Source organism: Lissotriton vulgaris, chromosome 2_1 (assembly GCF_964263255.1).
Source record: "Lissotriton vulgaris chromosome 2_1, aLisVul1.2, whole genome shotgun sequence".
In the NCBI taxonomy this organism is placed as follows: domain Eukaryota; kingdom Metazoa; phylum Chordata; class Amphibia; order Caudata; family Salamandridae; genus Lissotriton; species Lissotriton vulgaris.
Window position 1 is genome coordinate 2,091,985,202 of NC_141687.1, and position 22,676 is coordinate 2,092,007,877.

Consider the following 22,676-nt stretch of genomic DNA (forward strand, 5'->3'; position numbering starts at 1 on the left):
AGCAGGAGAAAAGAAAAGAGGCCCAAGAAAAGGCGACAGAAGACCAGAAACAGTTTCAACTAAATGTTTTCGGACTGTTGGGGATTCTAATGCAGTCTGTAAAACAGGAGAAGAACCAATAGCAACAGAAGGCAAAGGAGACTGAGGCACAGGAGTTTGGGGTACAGGAGTCGGTGGCAAAGGGGGTGGAGGTGGAATCACAGGAAGAGGAAACTGTGCAGGAACCAGAACAGCTGAATTAAACAACAGGTTGCAATGGAGGTGCATTAGCACCTAACACATAAGGTGGAGGTAACGTCAAGAGATGAGACGCAAAAGGATCTTCGTCAGAACCCTTACTCTTTGAGGCAACAGGTAAGACAGGATAACATCTATCTATTGCCATGCGATGCTGTCTTTCCGAAACCTCAACCACCTGATCAGCTTTGTCATTTTTAAACTGTTGGGCAGCCTGTAATATCGTCATATCCTGCTCTTTCTTATCTTTCTTCATTTGCTTAATTTCTTTCTGTGTGGCTTCCTTACGCCAGAGGCTGAAAGAGTCAAACATTGCCGGCCGGGCTTTTCTCTTAAATGAAATTGTTTCCAAATTATCTAGTATAGCAGGCTCAAAGGTACCATTTTGTGGCCACCATAGTACACCATCCTTTTTAGTGTATCGAATCCATGTTTCGTTAAAGACAATAGGACCTAAACCATGTTTTGAATAGAGCTCGTAAGTGGGAGTTCCAACCGGAGGAATCGGACAAGAATCCTCTAGCCGGGACTCCCTAATACAACCAAAACAACAAAATTTCTTAAACTTACTAAATTCAGGCATTTCGTAACGAACTGGACTACTAACAAACGTCAAGGGATTTTAGACAATATAGTCACAGCACAAACGTACTTACCCCTTGACTTCGGTTAGTGCACTAATCGAATAACAAAAACCAAAAACAGAATTTTCTTGAGAAGCTCCTCACGACCCTCGGGCAAAACTACTACCACTGAAGTCGCCCCACTTGGGTGCCAATTGGAGAACCTGACATTATGGGCCAGGCATCGCAGGGTACGCCTGAGATCTCCGGGTTCACCTGCTTTGGCAGACAGAGACACGTGACACTCTGTTAGGCGTAGAAAAGCAGATTTATAGGCTGCAGCGAAGCACAGTGGTCCTGTAAGTACACCAACGGAAAGGTTATCAGGAGACTGCCACTTCATTCCTTGGCTCACAATCTCTTATAGTGCATATGTTTACAATGCCAACTCCCAAAACATACAAAACTGACAAAATAGGAATAGTTTGAAAACAAGCTACCGAATGTCTAAAACACAACCTCCTTTCAGACCCTGTGTGCTCTCCTCCCCACAAGTTAATCAACACTAGTGTCCGTAATTCAATTTGCAGGTGGTAGAACATATTGAATGCTTCAAAGGACAGTCTATGTAACAGGAGAACACACGAAGAGAATAGCGAAGACCAGTTAAACAAAATAATGTCAAGAAGAATGGTGGGACCCAAACAGTGGAGTAAGACATGGATTAATCAGTCTAGACATGGATTCACAAAACTCGGGAGACCCTGACATCGGTTTCATAAACATGGGCAGGAGTTACTCTTTAACAGGAAGGAAACGTAGCAGCTGGAAAGGCAAAAACATTGCGTTTACCATGTCCGCCATGCTGCCTGAGTGAGGCAACACAAAATGGCGGCTAAGCACAAAATGGCGGCTAGATACGAAGCAAAGTCGAAAACCACGTAACCTCACGTCCATGAAACATTCAAATTTACTTTCGATTTTTACATCAAAAAATTTTAGGGTCAATTTTCCAATTTAAGGATTTTGTAAAGTGCAACTACGGATATATTCCCAATACCTTTTTTTCAAAACAAATGCAATCTATTGGCTGAGTCAGCTTTGCGCAACACCAACTAACATAAGTAATTTTCCAAATTAGATGGCTCAAGGGAACAAGGGAAAAACGGCCGCTCACGTCCCCAAAAATCCAGATCTGTGCTCGGGGACAACACCTTTGAAAGGTGGGTGAGGGAATCAGGATCTATCCAGAAGCTATATAGGCCCAGTTTTAAAAACCAACTTTCAATGTGGACTAACCAGGCCAACCGAGGGGCAATCTCTATTTGCATTATTTCCTTTAATGCTTCTCTGTAGTCCACTAGCTTGTCAGTAGCCAGTAGGCAAACCCAGTATAGCAAGGGACGTAGGGAGGCATAGTCATCAGAACGGTGTATATTCAGATCCCAAAATAAGGGAATTAGAGGGGTACAACCTGTAACAGCTAGAAGTTGTCTAAAAAAACTATTTTCTTGTACAGAAACGACATCACTTCCTACATGGCCCCACAGTTCTGCATCACATAGAGTGGCCGATTGAGCTTTATACTTGAATAGCTCAATTGCCGGCGAGACTGCTCTAACAAAGCTATTATTGTATTTCCTAAGTATGGGAGCTTGGTTTTGTATTAGTAATAGCCTAGATTTATCTAACTGTGGTTTCCAGTTCATTTTAGTGTCGAGGGTAATACCCAGATATTTAAAATGTTGAACTTTTTCAATCTTTTCATTATTTACATTAAAATCTTTGGTAACACCTTTGTGAGGACTAATCACCATAACCTTTGTTTTTGAAGAGTTAATTTCAAGGCTTTTATTCGAACAATAAGACCAAAATTTATTCAGCAAGTTCTGCAAGCCTTTAGGGGTCTGTGAGATTAAAATCGTGTCATCCGCAAATAACAGTACCGGAACGGCTTGACCACACAACTTGGGAGAGTCATGCTCGCAGCCCAAGAGGGTGTCTGGGATGTCATTTACAAAAAGAGAGAAGAGTGTTGGGCCCATAACGCAACCTTGCCTAACACCTCTCCTTATATCTATTCTCTCCGTTAACTCTACATTGGGTCCTCACCTTACTCTTGCATAGTTTCCCTCATGCAGCCTAATCAATTGGTAAAGGATGTCCGCGGGACACACATGTCACTTAGGGCTCCCCATAGTTTCCCCCTCGGGACCAGATCAAAGGCCACCCTGAGATCCACAAAAGCAACATATAAGTGAGAATTCCTTATATTAATGTATTTCCAAATTAAACATAAGAATCTAAAAACCTGATCCACTGTGCTTATTCTAGCTCTAAAACCTGCCTGGCATTTTGTAAAAATAGAATTTTCCTCTATCCACACATTCAATTTGCTTAAAAGTTGACGGGCAAAAATGTTGTGTATACTATAACAAACAATACACTTGCCAGTGCTGAGAAACATATTTTTCACAAACTATTGAAATGTATAGTATACATGACAATGACATGAATACTTGCTTTATGAATTGCAACTTTTTTATTTTTCTTTTTTCTTGATACCTGTTATTTTAGTTCTGCATCTTTTTTGATTTTGTGCATGGGAATACAAACATTCTATGTACATTTATATACAAACATAAAACACAAATAAACAGACAATTGGATATGTACAATGAGTCCTCAACTTACATACGACACATTTTTGGCCATCCATTCATACAACACATACAAACTAGTCCCAGTGTCAAAATAAACTTTTTTGTTCAACAAATGAATAGCTGAGTTTAGGAGTCAAGACCCTTTTTGTTTCCAAACATTTTGTGGAGCACATCTATCAGACTAATTGTCATGTGCTTATCTAGGTTCCTGATCGATACTGTGACCTTATGCCCCTATTCGGCTATAAATCCATTTATTCCCTATATTTGCATAACCGTTCAAGTGCGATTTTCTGTAAAGTCATCTCTGGCCTCACACGAACAGAGCCACAGAGCCACATTCCAGCATGACTCTCTGCTACTTCCTTTGCGACCAATTAGTGCAATGACAGAGCAGCAGTCACTATCTGATATTCCTAGATAACACTCCGAGTTCTTCAACAAGATAAAAACTTAGCAAACCTGGAAATCCCCGCTTGCTATGTTTTGATTAGTAATGGAACTCTAATGAGCAACTGATAGCTGCCACTTCCTAGTGACATCTTTAATTGACGTCTTATGTCCAGCAAACTTGCGTCAAACCCGGCACCTGTCAGGTATAAATATTACCAACGTTGCCTTAAGCAATACGAAGCTGTGAGCTGTGAGAGCGAAGCTAACTGCTGTTGAGCGTTGCCTGTCGCTGCAGCCTGCTATCCTGTGGTGGTGAAGCTACTGATTACCATTATCGCCGCTACAGCGCGACCTATGGTGCAGTACGCTTGAGGAGCCGTGCAGCCGTCCTCTGCGAAGACATCCAGCCCAGCTGCCCGCGGACGCTGTCACCCCTCCTTCCTCCAGACGCGCTGAGAGAAGCCGCTGCCTTTCTCGTGCAGAGAAATCCAGTCCCGGCGCTTCCAGTTTAGCCTCGCAGGTGACTGGGATATCGAGAGAGACCCCTGAAGGAGATACCAATCCTCCATCATTCTATTCAGAGGTATGGTGTTGACTAAACCCTTAGACGAGAATTCTTGAAACAAACCTTGGCAAAACCAACTTAACTTAAGCTACTTACTTACTCCCCTTCTCACGTGTTAGGCTTAGGTCAGGCACACTGGGGTAGGCTTAGTTAGAAGCACCAGTTGAGTATGTTAGCCTAATGTATATATGACTGTATATATGTTTTATTACTTTTAAACCATTGTATGGCTAAGAAACCATATCAATGCTTTTACAGTTCTATTTCGCTATTCTTATCTTACTGTACGTACTTTTCATAATAACAGTTATTGCAATTGTGGCAATACATTTCTCTTGTATGAGAAGAAAGACTGTTCAATAAATGTTAACCTTTATTGATACACGCCCGTCTCTCTATTCTCTACATACTGTGAAAGTAAACTGCACTAGACTGACTGAGTGAAATCTATGTCTATTGTTTCACACGACCCTAGAGATCGACTCTTGATCTGAGGAGCAAAGTTGTCATGTTGCACGGTTGTTGGAAAGCTGAATCCCTTCTTGTCTGTGCCAAGGAAGCTGATCACTTCCTATGCAGAGAAGAAAGTTTCCAGTGACCTCTGAGCTAGTTGGTAACACAACCCAATTAAGTTTAGCATAGTCAGTGGAGGCCTGGAATATAAGCAGTTCCACGTCGATACTACTGTTTATGTTATTCCAATGCGCAGGGCCTAGTGGGAAACTAGGAACTACACTACATGGCGCCCTAACGTTTGGTAAGGCGATAAACTAACGCAAGACTTGTAGAGTAACTCAGTCGTGCATATTTCACACCCCTTTCGCCCTTAAATACTCCAATAGACGTCTGGAGTGGGTGAAAGGTTAAAATCCGCCCGACCTTAGTAGGAAGAGATTCCTATGTAAAGCTCTGGTTTATTCAACGTTGAAGGATACAGTGTTCCAAAATATTGTGCATCTAATCTTTGTCTCCTTGGAGACCTACTCTGCAAAACCTGCATTTATACAATGTCAGTAGAAAATAACGGAACCACTGGGGCCGCAGCAGATGCGACTCAGCAAGGTCCTGAATACACAGACCCGGATGCTATTATCATCCCGGTCCAGTTAAGAAGATCTATAACTTTAAAACTTATAGAAAACGGACTGACACCTCAAGGTGGTACAGTAATTTTCGTGATAGAGGCTCACGAGTATCGGCAGACAGAGGTATTCTATTCATGGATAAACTTTCCAGCGGTAAACGCTATAACACAAGAGTTTCACTATTACAAAATAGAGGAACCTCCGGGAGAGTACGCTCCTTTCGAGGAGATTGAAATCCCACTTAAATTTCAAGAGCACCTGCTCTGGTTTAATGGCGCCCTAAAACACAATGATCACATTACCAGGCTCGGTCCACTAGGTAGACCAGGAGCCACGTGGCCGGTTCTAGCCAGCTACACACCACATCCTGACATTATAAAAATGTCTAGAGAAGAGCTGTTAGTACAGCTAAACACATTAATAAAAATACATAGGCAATTAGTCCAATATGTAATACGGACTGCAACAGTCCAGCCAGCTGTTAATTCACACCAGCTGACCCCTCATCAGGGGAACACAAATAAAATTACACCACAGAACATACAGTCATGTCTTGGTAAAACACCCGTAAAACGGGAACAAATTCCTTTCTGGTTAGCCCAGAAAATCACTCAAATAGAGGCAGTATTTCCTGATACTACCCCTATTGAGAAACACAGAATCTTGACCATCTGCCTTCCTATGGGAATCGCACCACACGTGGAGGACTGCGACACTTGGGGTACAGTCTTTGCTTCCATTTACACAAAAACACACGGTGTTCCGTCTATGGCGGTAATACCAGACGTGCTAAAACAGATTCAAAATGAATTCGGTCCAGAACCAGCTTTAAATGTAGGTATGAAATTACTGAAAGACTTCAAGCAGGTCACGGCGATATTATTAGCCAATGTAAAGGGAGAAGCAGCATCTGTGGCGATTCGCCAGAAGTTGAGGGAAACAGATATAAAAGATCCTGTTGAGCTTGCCAAAATCATAGAAAAATGCTATGAAGAATTAGGTAGAGACAGCTTGGGTGGGAAACCAGTTAAGCCCCAACTGCTCGAAAATCCAGAAAAATTATTTATTAAAAATAATTTAAACACTCCTAAAAAGAGCTGGGATGGAAATAAACAATCCACTCCCAAGGAAAAAGTTTTCCAGTCCAGAGGAAGGTCTCCTCGACGGAGGGAGAGAACTCCGACTCGAGAACGCCAGTCTCCCCAACGGGAGCCCTCTGAGAAAAGATATAACCTTAGAAATAGGGATAATATAAAAAAACCTGATAGATATCAAAGTATTGATACACGTCCCTCTCGATCTCTTCCACAGAATTCGGAAAGAAGAGGACGGTCAGACCCAGGAGAGCACACCAAGTCCAAAGACAAGGAACCTGCTCAAAATAAGAAATCTCAATTTCAGAAAAAGAAGGTAGCCAGTATTAGAGTAATCAACCATGCCGAGAATACTGAGGACACAGTTGAAAAACGGGGAGTGGGCATTGACAATGTTGGACAGTGCAGCAGAAATCAGTATAGCGCGCAAGATCTTGATGAGTCATCTGGAGACAGTGGACACGAATGAATACATTCAGGTTGAAACTGCCGACGCCAGACTTAGCGAGCCCCATAAAATATACGAAATAACATTGCGTATAGAGGGTGATAAGACTAGGAAAATTAAGGGTCTATTTTGGGATAAGCTCTCAAAAGGCTATGATATTCTGTTAGCTGAAAAAGATTGGCCCCCGGAGTTTGTCAGGGAGTGCCCTCGTGGCGAAGAAGTGATTATGCCTGCCTTCTCGAATCACATACCGATTCACAAAAAATACACATATGCAAGGAAATGGGCTGTAGCCCAGGCACCTGCATTGTATAAAAATCATGTAGGATGGGATGAGGATTCTCCGCCTCACAAAATCCAACTAAAAAGTGAACCAACTGCCCAACGGCAGTATCCCATAAAGCAAGAAGCTAAAAAACAGGTCAGGGAGATCTTAGATCAACTTGAGTACCAGGGGGTGATTGAAACATGCACCTCTCAAATGAACAATCCTTTGTTTCCTGTCTCCAAGCCAGACAATTCATATCGTCTAGTTTTGGACTACAGACATCTTAATACATGTTGCAAAACTTTTGCAGTACAAAACTCGCATAGTGCAGCCCTAATGAATAACATAGTTAGGAAAAAATATAAAACGACATTAGACATTTCTAATGGTTTCTTTTGTCAAAACATTGCACCAGAAAGCAGATACTTGACCGCTTTCTCCGCATTTGGGTCACAGAAAAAATTCTGTCGACTCCCACAGGGGTTCAAGAACAGCCCAGGACTATTCTCAGCTAGGGTAACAGAGTTACTACAAATCTATGATGATGAAGCATTGTCTTACGTAGATGATATTTATCTCACAGACGACGACTTGGATACTCACTTGAAAAGAGTGAACACCATTATACTTGGGTTCGCAGCAGAGGGTTACAAATTCAACTTTAAAAAGTCCCGAATTGCCCATCTGACAGTACTGTTTTTAGGGTACGAATTATCAAGTGAAGGGAAAAGCCTAGCGGACAACTTCTTAGAGAAGTGCGCTGTACTCCAAGCTCCAAAAACGCTGAAGAATTTACAATCAATACTAGGTTTTCTGAATTTCGGAAGAACTTGCATACTAAATTACGCAGAGAGGGTTAAACCTCTCTACGAACTAATAAAACCTGATTTAAAACAAATCAATTGGACTCAAAAACACACAGAAATTTTGAGATCACTGCAAACAGACATGTTAGCAAAAACAAAATTAGATACACGTGACAACACGATCGATCTTGTAATCCGAGTCATCCCAGGAAGATGCGGATTCACGTACCTAACCTCTAATGAGGGAGAAAAGGTACCAATTTCAATTAAATCTCACTTGTACACACAAGCAGAAAAAACATTCAGTCGCACAGAAAAAACTGTGAACGCAGTGCAAATCGCATTAGCAAATGAAAGAGAACTAGCACACGGCATACGGATTAATATCCTTACAGCGGAATCCGCCTTCGAGGCGCTATTCAGCCCAGTAAACCTGCCTACAGTGTCACTGGATCCGAAATGGATACAGTGCATAGATTCTCTAGGAGCGGAAGACGTGAAATACTATTTTGCCCCGCAATTTGAAGAACTGAATGATTTAGAGTATGAAGAAGAATATCCTCTGCCAATCGAAATCCTGCCTCTCCCACAATACGCATGTATAATCTATACAGATAGCTTTGTACAGCATTTCAACGTAGAGAGAAAATCCTACGATGCAGCATGTGCGATCATTAAAGGTCGTTGGCTGTGCGGTAAATTCAGACCGAAAGTAACAAAAACTGAATCTGTTAGAAATTGTTCGGTTCAGAGAACTGAAATCAGATCTTTAAAGATGGCGCTCGAAAATGCAGAACGCGAATTCCCCACACTTATAGTGTGCGATTCTCATTTTTGCGTCAACTCTTACAACAATAAGCTGCAGAGTTGGATCGAAAACGACTACAAAGATGACACAGGTGCCACAATAAAGCATAAAATGCTTTGGGAACAGGTAGCTCTTTTACACAAAGAACTACAAAAGACTCACGTGATTCACGCACAGAGTCTTCAGCGTGATGGCGTTCACGTTGCAGGGAATTCATTGGCTAATACAGCCAAAGCGGAAGCAACTAAACCGGCTTCCGTAGCCACAAAAAAGCGTACAGATAAGTACATAGACGGGGAAACCATGCTGGCAGTAAAAACGACCGTAAAAGGCGACTGTGCAGCGCTACCCGTAAACTATCCACTCAATTATGCATACATAATCGATGCAAACTCCGTTCCTTTTGCTCGAATCCCTGGAGTGGGGGATAGAGTAATTCCAAACATGAACAGGAGAATATTTTTAATAGCAGACGCACACATGGGTTTGGGTTTAAGGCACAGAGAGATCAAGGAATCACTGACTGAATTACAATCAGTATTCTGGTGGCCGGGAATGAGTGTAGAACACCAAATATATGCAAACAACTGTGAAAATTGTAATAGGGATCGCAGTAAGGAACCTTGCTACCGGCTACCAGTCAGAAAGAGCGTAACGCTGCCTACACCCCACCCTGCGTCCTATTAACAGTTAAGGCGAAAAGCACTTAAAAAAAATGAGGTCTCCAGCGCTCGGCTGACGCTAGAACGGTTATAAAAGATTAGCGAGTCCATATCGGCACATACGCAATTACCACGTTCCATTCTGACCAGGGTCCTGCTTTCAGCTCTCGAGCCTATAAGGAGGCCATGGCTAGCATGGGAATTGGGTTGCGGTATTCTTGTCCGTCGCACAAGTGTGGTAGAAAGAAAAAACCGGGACATAAAGCAATCTATAACAGCGAAGGTATTAGGTTCAGGCGCTGGGTGGGTCAAACATTTAATAAGTGTCCAGACTAGTCTTAACAACATGCCAAGAAATTCTCTAAAAGGTTTCAGCCCATACGAACTATTGTTCGGAATTAGAATGAACGTTCAGGACCTCGATAGTCAGATGTCAGTGGTACAAGAAGAAACAAAACAGATTGAAGTAAAAGACCGTTTGGCTGTTTTACAGGAACTGAATGAAACAAGAAAATCATTAAGCAACATAAAGTTAAAGCAACAGCCAAGTACCACTGACGAGGCACCACCCGCAACAGCCCCAGCAAGGCCTGTCTGGATTCCAAAGATTGGGGATCTAGTCAGAGAAAAGATCGCGGTTAAGAAGGAATTTGGGCCTTCTTACAGAAAAGCAGTACCTGTCTTAGCAGTCACCGGAACAAGATCAGTTGTGCTACCGCCCCTTGCTGGTAAAAAGGAGAACAGAGTCGTGTCCATCGACCTGGTAAAACCACAAGCATGTGGCCTATAATCAACAGTAGGCCCAGTGGACTCCCAAGAAACAACAGAATACCCAAACTTGCAACAATCCAAGAGGTTCAAACTGAAAGACTCATCACATTCGATCAGCCTGCAGTGCACAATGAAGGACTATGCAATAATGCCATGGAACTCGTGCCTCTTGAAACACAGATTGAAACAGTTCGTCAAGAAACAACACCAGTCTACACTAATGTGGCATCAGAAAGTGCTACCGAGAGACAGATTGAAAGAACAATCCCATCAATTGACAGAACTGCCTCTGGTTATTTCATCAACTTCGACAACTTCTCTGAAGATTTAAACGACCCCGAAGTGATGCCAGAAACAAAAAAGTCTTTTAAAGAAAAAGCAACGGAACTCTTTCATCAACTGAAGGAAATCTACCTAATTTCCCCGTGGCTAGAGTTCTGGTTTGGTCTAGGTGTATTTTTCCTCCTGCTTTGGCTCATCATGTTACTGTGTTTGGGAAAATTCATTGAGGGAAAATATATTACAATGGACACAGCAAGTCAGAACATCAACCTAGTCCTGAAACCACACAGATCATCCCACGTGAAGAAAAGAGAACTGTCAACAGTAAATGTCACAGCAATTCCAATACCTGGTGGGGTAGTATGGGAGAAAACAGACTATGAGATCTATGGTCCGGTCGAAATCCTGAAGTATCCTCATCAACTGAAGGTTTCCTTAAGTGACTTTGTGACACCGAGTACATTCTCTGATGATTGGGACTTTAACAGTATTAATGACATGATGTCTGATTTAGTAATGTCAGCTAGATTCACAGATCATGATTATTTACAAGGTTCATCTAGTTATGAGCAGTTATTCTGTTATACCCACTATGGGGATCATTACTTGCATAAATCTGCACAGCCTAGAAATGTTTTTATGTATAATCAATGGGAACATTGTTCTACACCACCTAAAAGCAGTTCTAAAGCATTTTTTGAGAAATTCAAATACTTCTCAGGGTTTAACACCAGTGATGCAGAAACGTTTTATTATAAACTGTTAGATAAAACAGGAATGAAAACAATGCTGACAAATTCTAAATTGATATATTCAGAAGCATTTTATGACAAAATGATGACATTTGGTTTTGATTATTGGAAAAATAATATTGAAACGAAATCAATTTGGGGTACAAAAGATTGGCAGGTGCAAGGCATAGAAGCACTATTTAGAACCTGCATGATACCAGAACAAATGTTATTTTTAAATGACACTGTACACCAAACATCTTGTCTTGGCCTAGCTAAGAACGAAGAAATGAAAACACCGTCTATACCAAAGCCAATACCTGAAAATGCAACAGCTGATATTGAGTTAGACGTGTCACAAATTTTACATTTCAACAGAACAAATCCTGATTGGAAAAAGTGGTTAATCTGGCCTACAGACACAAATAACTGTCAAGATAGGTTCCTGAATAAAACACAGGGGTTAAAAATGACCAGATTAGACTCAAGATATTCCCAGAGACAACATCCAGGAATTATAACCACATACAGTGTAGGGAAACTCTGCCTAGAATGGCTAACTACATCCACACTGGCTGAAATTAAGCAACACTTGTCTTTATTAAAAGATGGTGCTGATTTGCGCGATTTCATTCTTGGACCACGCAAACAGCGTCAAAAGCGTTTCATAGCGACCAGCATCTATGCTGCTTACAACGAGGCTTGGAAAGTAAAGCAAATTGAAACTGCTGAAAAGATACGAGAAATTGATCGTATTAATTTGGAAAAATCACTTTCTGTGGTAGACAATGGGTTAATGACTCTGTCTTCCAGAATATATTCTTTGGACAATATTGTATCCTCTGCCTTTGATGTGATAGACAGGGATTTGCTAATGTTACAACATGGCCAGTCTCAATTACGCTCTATTATAGAATTAGGCTGGACGCTGCAAAATCTTCGTTCAGGCTATGTGCCTTGGCGTCTGATAAACACAACGTCATTATTTTCCATTTTTAACCTTACTGATAAACAGATCAGTTTGGCACAGAAAGGAGCAGACTATACAATCTTGAGCATCGAGAAACTCGAGAGATTACCATTGACAATGTCAGAGAGCCCTGTCATTGAATGGATAATACACGGAATTATCACAATTCCGATAACAACTTTCCGCTTTAAAAAATGCCTTGAGTACATACCTGCTGGCCAGTATGAACAAATGGGTAAGGGATATGTAAAATCCGAATGGAAATTACCATACACTCATTCTTGCTATAGTGACAGCGACAAAAATGTATTTCTTAGTGGTGACAACTGTAAACACTCACTAAGCGGTATACTTTTGTGTCAGGGTATTAATTTACACGGAGCATGTGATGGCAATTCAAACAACCTTTCATGCCACCAGCTAGTCACACCTGCAACTCAGATAGAGCCCTTCTTTATGCAACTCGCAAACGGGAGTTACACTCTTAGAACGGATCACAGGTGCTGTGGCCTCGCGCCCGGAAAAAGTTATCTAGTACAAGTAACGTCCATGGTCAAATGTTGCATGCAAGCATTGTTCCCGAGCGGGCCTCCAGACTTAGTGACTCCCCTCTGGCCTCGTCTGAATCTCTATTCTATACGAATTGATACATTAAGCAAAATGAAATCTGTGCTTTTACAGACAACAGTGCCTATAACGTCATCTAAAGAGACGTATGATCTTCTAGTCGCAAGGACGGCTACTGAGGTCCATGACCTTTTATCAACAAATTGCCCCGTGCATTTCGTACAAAAGCTCGACCAACTCCTTAACATGTCTAGTGCTACAAGCATCCCAGGCATATTTAAGACAGTCTTTACGGGACTGCTAACACCCTTCCAGGCAATTTTGGGAATCTTTCCTAATTTTGTGCACTCCATCTTTGGTGGTATTCCACTATTTTTTGGACTCATCGCAGGGATTCTATTTTTGACCCTTCTGCTACGTTATGGCAAGCCTCGGCTCAGACATAGCTCCCATGGGAATGGAAGAAACAATCCTAGCAATGCGCTACAGGGACAGGATAACTAACGTCCTCGGATTGGCCAGGCTGAGAGATCTAAACATGACCTGGTTCCTTTCATTCAGACCGATATGGCAAAATTGCATTTTACCTGTGCTACGGTGTATGCTTTGCGGCGAGGAATGCGTGTTGGACATCTGTCTTTCACTTCCATCAGCAGTACCAATGGACGTCGATACTTTGCTCAGTCCAATAACGGCTCACGCATTGTGTTGTCCCCAGCGGCTACCAATCCTGATGACGGCATTCGTGGAGACTCCTGTACTACAGCCAAGTGGTAACAGTGGAGCGAGTGACAAAAGCAACATCATCCAGGTACAACGTTCTGTGAGCATTGCTGATCCTGCATTCGATGACAGCAATCATTCTCACACCTGCCAAGTTACAGCGCTATCTAATTTGGTTGAACTATCACCTGATTTTGTAGACCAATTCTTTGAGAGCCTGTCTGATACGATGTTCTCACCAACAGAGAAACAATAACTTTGAATAGCTTTCCGACACACGGCGTTCCCATGAACTCTGAATTCGGCCTTCAGTTTTGATCAACATAAAACTGCCAGGAGCTTTGGTAAACTGATTTTCTTTGAATTGGACAATTTTTTTAAAAATATTGACCCTCTCTTTTTTGGCACGAACAATTCTTTGCTTAACGTAAAAACTATTCTTAGAGAACAGAAGCTTCACACTTCTATTTCTAAACACATCTAGAGACATAATAACATAACACCAGCCTCTAGCACACATATTATTACAATGCATTTTTATGTGATGATTTATCTCGCATTTCTTCTGTCAGAGGTACTTCATGTGTAATTCTTTTGCATAATCATTCATTGACTTCATATGCAATACCTTTTGAATGATTACTATGCTTTAAAAAACGTACAGTACCTAAATTCCATGTATTACAAGTACGCCTATTTCGAATGCATTTATGTATTTTGGGGTGGGCTATGTTACACAATGTTACACATACATCTAAATTGCTTAGTTTTAGTAATTTTGATGGACATGAATTCGTGGAGTGGGTGTCATGTGCTTATCTAGGTTCCTGATCGATACTGTGACCTTATGCCCCTATTCGGCTATAAATCCATTTATTCCCTATATTGGCATAACCGTTCAAGTGCGATTTTCTGTAAAGTCATCTCTGGCCTCACACGAACAGAGCCACAGAGCCACATTCCAGCATGACTCTCTGCTACTTCCTTTGCGACCAATTAGTGCAATGACAGAGCAGCAGTCACTATCTGATATTCCTAGATAACACTCCGAGTTCTTCAACAAGATAAAAACTTAGCAAACCTGGAAATCCCCGCTTGCTATGTTTTGATTAGTAATGGAACTCTAATGAGCAACTGATAGCTGCCACTTCCTAGTGACATCTTTAATTGACGTCTTATGTCCAGCAAACTTGCGTCAAACCCGGCACCTGTCAGGTATAAATATTACCAACGTTGCCTTAAGCAATACGAAGCTGTGAGCTGTGAGAGCGAAGCTAACTGCTGTTGAGCGTTGCCTGTCGCTGCAGCCTGCTATCCTGTGGTGGTGAAGCTACTGATTACCATTATCGCCGCTACAGCGCGACCTATGGTGCAGTACGCTTGAGGAGCCGTGCAGCCGTCCTCTGCGAAGACATCCAGCCCAGCTGCCCGCGGACGCTGTCACCCCTCCTTCCTCCAGACGCGCTGAGAGAAGCCGCTGCCTTTCTCGTGCAGAGAAATCCAGTCCCGGCGCTTCCAGTTTACCCTCGCAGGTGACTGGGATATCGAGAGAGACCCCTGAAGGAGATACCAATCCTCCATAATTCTATTCAGAGGTATGGTGTTGACTAAACCCTTAGACGAGAATTCTTGAAACAAACCTTGGCAAAACCAACTTAACTTAAGCTACTTACTTACTCCCCTTCTCACGTGTTAGGCTTAGGTCAGGCACACTGGGGTAGGCTTAGTTAGAAGCACCAGTTGAGTATGTTAGCCTAATGTATATATGACTGTATATATGTTTTATTACTTTTAAACCATTGTATGGCTAAGAAACCATATCAATGCTTTTACAGTTCTATTTCGCTATTCTTATCTTACTGTACGTACTTTTCATAATAACAGTTATTGCAATTGTGGCAATACATTTCTCTTGTATGAGAAGAAAGACTGTTCAATAAATGTTAACCTTTATTGATACACGCCCGTCTCTCTATTCTCTACATACTGTGAAAGTAAACTGCACTAGACTGACTGAGTGAAATCTATGTCTATTGTTTCACACGACCCTAGAGATCGACTCTTGATCTGAGGAGCAAAGTTGTCATGTTGCACGGTTGTTGGAAAGCTGAATCCCTTCTTGTCTGTGCCAAGGAAGCTGATCACTTCCTATGCAGAGAAGAAAGTTTCCAGTGACCTCTGAGCTAGTTGGTAACACAACCCAATTAAGTTTAGCATAGTCAGTGGAGGCCTGGAATATAAGCAGTTCCACGTCGATACTACTGTTTATGTTATTCCAATGCGCAGGGCCTAGTGGGAAACTAGGAACTACACTACATAATAGGTCTGTAGTGTGATGGATTGCATCTGTCTCCCTTCTTAAAAATAGTTATAATTTCTGCACCCCGCCATGTCTCCGGAATTGGAGCTCCTCTTAGGATCTTGTTACTGAGTAAATTAATGTACGGGGCCCACAGGAGGTTCTCATGTTTCCAGAGATCACCAGGTATTCTGTCTGGACCCGGGGCTTTACCCTGTTTGACTGCATTGATAGCTAATATAGTGTCAGCCAAACTAAATTTTAGGGATGTGTCACAGGTGTCTAATTCTATACTTCCTCATATCCACTCTTCGTCACTTCCACCACATGAGTACAATGTTGAGAAGTGTTTTACCCAGACACTTTCCTCAAGGAACCTATCCCTCGATTCTTTAGTGCCCCCTGCAAAAAGCTTCCAAAACAATGATTGGTCTCGCGATTTGCATGCTAAAAGCAAATCCGACCATACTTTCACTTCCCAGGCCTTTTTGCTAGTTGAATGTTTTTTTTGTAAAGCTTTCCTTTATCCCTGGTAATATTTATTCGTTTCCCTTTAATGGCTTTTATTAACTCCGATATAGCCTGGCGACAGGCTCTGTTGTACCAAGGTCCTTGCTTCGGGCAAATATTTCGCCCGGGTTGTGCTTTTTTTATCCCTTTGGAGAGGATCTCACTAAGCTGCAGCGTCAAATTCCCATGCACTTCTATTACGGAAGGGGCCTCAATATTGGTAGCAACTAGTGGTGACATTAGTGTTACATAGAGATCGTAAATTTTTTTGATAGTACCCACATTGCCCATAACGGCAGGCCATTTTAAGGATCTGTGGTTATTGGACTCCAGGGGGTGATCACGCGAGCTTAGTTCTGTAGGGGACAGTACTAATGAGCCATGCACAATCAGGACGAGGGGAAGGTGGCCACTTTCAATATGATTATCCACCTACAAGTCCAGAAGCATTGGCCATAGGCACATAGAGACCAATATATAGTCTAGGTGGCTGACATAGGAGCCTCTCTCAAAGGTGGGTTTGCGTGGGCAATCTGTTGGTAAACACCCGTTACAGGCTCGTAAACTGTGCTCATTTGTCATTTTTAGCAGTTGGAGGGCACCTTTTGTGCAAGCTATAGTATTGCTTGCATCGATACAGGGGATATTATTAATATTATCTCCTTCCCCGTAAATATCTTCCAGACCCATGACTGGTTCGAACTTCCTATTGAAGTCTCCACCTATGATAAACACAGTTTTATGGTCTAAACTACAAATAACACTACCCAACTGGGCTATTGTTTCAGATTCTTTATGTGGCGTTTGTGGTCTGTTATAGATGTTAATAATACAGACTACTCGTCCTTTATAATCTTGGGATTTTATTAACAGGATATCAGGGCTGCTGAATTCTATTTGTTTAAAAACAATGCCCAATGTGATTTTTACCCAAATTATCAAACCACCAGATGATCTGCCTTTATTTGTGTTTAAAGCCGGTATGTAAAATGACATGCATCCTACTAATAATTATCTACTCCTCATGTTTCCTGGAATAGAATAAGGTCCCGAGTATTGATAAAGTCATTCCATACTGGGTCAGACAAATTTCTTCTTATTCCAGCAATATTCCAGAAAATTATTTTAGCTTCAGTTATATCCTTACCACACGATTGTTTATGGTTCATATCTGTGTCCCCTTCCTTTATCAGCTTTAACGGGTTAATAAATCCCGACTTATTCATCGAAGCTGGGTGACCACCCTGATTGGTTACGTTCCTTGTACTACGACTAATCTCATTTCCCAGAATAAGGTTATCTGTTGAGGCTCTTGTTTCCTTTCCATTAGCTACTCCCAGTCAGTCAACCTCTTCTAACCCATATAGTTCTGTAAAGCGATTTTTTGTAGCTGTCGGAGGATAGGTGCAAAGACCTCCTAGCATCTCTACATTAGCCATAGTTTGTTGGTATCCAAATGGTCGCATGGCCTTTGAACTATAAACATATGTGAGGTTTTTCTATCTGGATAGAGCCCCTGTCCATGAAATGGTGACCATTGCAGATTAGTCTTACTACATTGCTATCCCCAAAGTTAACAATGATTGTGTCGCCCTGTATATCTTTAGGTCTTCTTCCTATCCAATTAACCCTCCTTGTAAACAGTACTTCTCCATTCAGGTGTCTAGGATTCGGCCTGTACTTATTTAACCAAAATATCACTTTGTTTTTTAATTCTTGGTACAATTCTGGTTTGCCACTTTTTAATTCTGGCACACCAGCACAATTACATAAGGTAGTGACCCTGGCGGTAGGTCAACCAAAATCAAAGGAGCTATTGGATTGCTGTCATAATTTTCATTATGTTTTTGTGTACCTTCTAAAGGAGCAACTTTCTCCTGTGTGTTTTTGCCTGTGCTAATTGTTGGGCGTTGTGTAGTCTTACCAGGGGCTTTTTTGTTCTGTTTATTAATAATAGTAACCTTCTGGGATTCTACTTCTACCTGTTTAGTGGTAACTGCACCTGCCTGTTTAGTGGTGACTACACCAGTTATAATCTCTGTGGTGGTAACAGGATCCTTAGGAGGGGGGGCCATATTCACAATGTTCCCTCTAATTTCATGTTTTATCAGATTTTTTAGTGAGGTAAAATTGTCTAGGGTTAGTTGTTCGAATCTCTCCAGTTTATCATTTACCAGTTTTATCCTTTCAAGGAGGGGGAGGCTTTACAATATGCTCAATTTGTGCCACTGACCCTCCTACCTCCTCTACACTGGCATGTGGAAAGGATCCTGAACAGTCACCCCTAGAAATTGGGATAGGTCCCCCTTCAGCACCATTTGACCCTGCCGGAACACTACCTGTGCGTGACCCTGATTCGAAATTTACAGGATCCGCCGTTTTCAATACTCTCGGTTTCTGCCCTTTCTGTACAATTTCTGTCTTTTTTTCCTTTTTATAGTCCCTCCTGTATTGGCTCGAGTTTCGAGACGTCTATTATTCACTTCAAATAATAAAGCATCATCATTAGAAGGTGTCTCCTGTCCTAGAGCTAAATCAATGTTGCTTAGGAGGCTAGCTTCCTCATTAGTTAGCCTACAAGGTGGCCAAATAGCGCATCAGAGGAATTTTCCTGCATTAAAGGTCTCAAGAGAGAGTTATCTAATGGAGAGGAAGAGTCTGCAACTAGAATTTCAGGCTGCAGAATTGGTGTTTGTGAAAGCCTATTAGCCCTGGAGAGCAATACAGGGGGTGAGTCCTGTTGTGGCGAAGTAGTATTATTGCTCTCCACCCTTGGTAAATCAACATAAGAGTCCAAAAGTATGGAGTCAATAGAGTTTGCTGGTGTTACAGTAGTATTAGTATGTAATAAGGGCAGACACATATTTGGGGGAAGCGAGAGGCATCTCTCAGTACTTTCGATAGCAGTTACAACTATGTCAATAGTTTTCTGTAACATCCTGTGAATAGCAGTCAGACTTGGTAATGGGGTAGTGGTACACTTTTTCTGTCTAGTACTGGACCATGTAGCCACTGGGCCATTTTTACCCATTATTCAGAAGCCAGGATCAATATAAGTGAAAAGTACCTTGGATTTAGGGTAAGTATCCAAATTAAACAGTTCAGCAGAACCAAGAGGGATAGCCCAGCCCAGCCTTGACAGCCCCGGACGGCCACAGACGGCCTGCCCTTTGCCCGGGCTTCGCCCGGCACGATCCGCGTGCGATTCTGCGACGCGGGTGCTGTCGAAAATTTGATGCTCCTACGGGCGCGGGAACAGCAGCGTCGACTTCCGGCTGGAAGCACGGCAGGCTGGGAGGTGTAGTCTAACCCACTCCGCGGCCACGAGATGACCAACTGCGTCGGCGGGGGGAGACCAAGAAGCCAGGAACAACAAGCGGGAGAAAGGTAAGCCCCCTGTCAAGGACAAATGCAAGTGGGCTAGCACAACACCCTACCACCGGGGCTGTAGAAAATTTGAAGCTCCTCCGGGCGCGGGAGCAGCAGCGACGACTTCCGGCTGGAAGTAGGCCAGGCTGGGAGGTGTAGTCTCGCCCTACTCGGCGGCCGCGAGATGACCAACTGTGGCGGGGGGGGGGGGGGGGGGGAGACCAAGAAGCCAGGAACAACAAGCGGGAGAAAGGTAAGCCCCTGTCAAGGACAAATGCAAGTGGTCTAGCACAACACCCAGTCTTACTTCTTCCCTCGTACTAAGCTTAGGTTAGGTACATCGGGGTAGGCATATTTTAGAAGCACCAGTTGAGTACTTTTAGCCTCTGTTATTTATGTATGTATTTATTTATGGTTTAGGAACCATACAATGCTCTTACAGTATTATTTTATTTTACTCTTTCTACTGTATGCATTATATTTTGCAACCAGTTTTACGATTGTAGCATTTATTTCTTATGTCGAGAAAGAAGACTGTTAAATAAATCCTTTTATTGAAAACGCCCGTCTATCTATTTTCTCAGCACCTCTGGTGAAACGAAGCATGCACGATTGACTGAGTGAAATATCTATCTATTGTTTCTACGACTCTGAAGATCAGTTTTATCTTGGGGAAATAAAGTTGTCATGTTTATGGGGTTGTCAGAAACGAATCCCTTCTTGTTTATTCGAGAAAGTTTCTAGTGACCTCTGAGCTAACTGGCACTCCCAAATTAAGTCTAGTATATTTGATAGAGACCTAGTAGACATCAGTCTTATATCTAATCTATAGGATATATTATTCCAATGCGCAGAGCCTATTGGGAATATAGGAACTACACTACAAAACAAAAACAACCTCTAGTGCTGGGGAATCCCCTGCTGGTTTCAAGGATAGGCGGGAACTGTCCTTTGCTCAAAAAGACTGGTGGGAAGGTGCCATCCTCTGCACCAAACTGGTTAAGTTCTTATTTGGTCAAAGCAAGCAGGCCTGCGGCAGCCCCTCTGACCCGGGTCCCCACAAACCTTCAAGACAATTCTTATAACAACCTCTGCTGTCACTCCAGTAAGAAGAATCATAAGCAATTCCTTAAGTACTGGAATATTTCCAGAAGAATACAAAAAGTTATACATATGCCCATTACTAAAAAAAAAAAATCCTGGACCCACTGAACTCTGACAACTATGGACCGATTAAAAATGGACCTTTCCTGGGCAAACTAATAAAAAGAGCAGCATTTACCCAGATGTCAGATTTCATTGAAGATAATGCCATACTTTCAGACTTCCAAACCAGATTCCATCCTAGAAGAGGCACAGAATCTGCCCTGTTGCCATCAGGGAAGACCTGAAGAACACAGATGACCACAACAGAGTTCCTGCGCTAGTTGTCTTGGACTTCTCAGCTGCCTTTGAGGTGGTTGACCTTTACATTCTCATACAAAGACTCTACGAAGCCGGTATGGAGGGTACCGCTCTAGAATGGATCATATCCTACCTTCACAATGGAACTAATGTCCTCCATACCCCCCCTTTCTCGTCCAAACTGTACTTCACAAAAGCACGAGTCCCACAAGGCTCTATCATCTCTTCTATGCTTTTCAACATCTACATGAAGTAATTACGGGCACTGATCAATCAATTTAACCTCACATGCTATAACTATATAGATAACGTGCAAATACTCCTTCAACTGAATGCCCCAAAGAAATTGTAAAGTCACTACTTTTCAGTTGTCTCAGAGCCATGGATCAATGATGACGTGAAGTTACCTCAGATTGAATGCTTCCAAAACAGAAATGCTCATGTGTGGCAAATGGAAAAACTATGACCCCTTGCTGCCAGGCCCGATGCTCTGGGAACACCCCCTAAAGTATCAAAGGAAGTAAGAAACCTCAGAATGACCATTGACTCCAAGCTATCAATGAATGCCCAAGTTGACAAACTAGCGAGATCAAGCTTTGTTACTACAAAAACTCTGAGAGGCATCTTCGCCCATCTGGCAATTTCCATACAAGGTCCAGGATGGATATATGATGATACAACGCATGTTATTACAACGCATGCTTTTACATCGCATTTTTTACAACGCAAAAACTTTTACAACGCATGTATTTACAACGCATGTTTTTACAACGCAGGTACCTTTACAACGCATACCATTACAACGTAAGTATTGATAAATATATATTAATTTTATAATCGTAAAATAATTGAAAAAAATATAATTTAATGTAATTTAATTTAAATTTAATTTTAATTTATTTTTACCCTGTACCCCTGTACCCCAAAAACCCAAAACTGACCCTCAACCCCAAAAATACCCCTTTACCCAAAAACTAAAAACTGACCCTGAACCCCAAAAATACCCCTTTACCCAAAAACTAAAAACTGACCCTGAACCCCAAAAATACCCCTTTACCCAAAAACTAAAAACTGACCCTGAACCCCAAAAATACCCCTTTACCCAAAAACTAAAAACTGACCCTGAACCCCAAAAATACCCCTTTACCCAAAAACTAAAAACTGACCCTGAACCCTAAAAATACCCCTTTACCCAAAAACTAAAAACTGACCCTGAACCCCAAAAATACCCCTTTACCCAAAAACTAAAAACTGACCCTGAACCCCAAAAATACCCCTTTACCCAAAAACTAAAAACTACCCTGAACCCCAAAAATACCCCTTTACCCAAAAACCCAAAACTGACCCTGAACCCTAAAAATACCCCTTTACCCCAAACATATAACATTTAAAATATAATTATATACTTACCAATACTTACGTTGTAATGGTATGCGTTGTAAAGGTACCTGCGTTGTA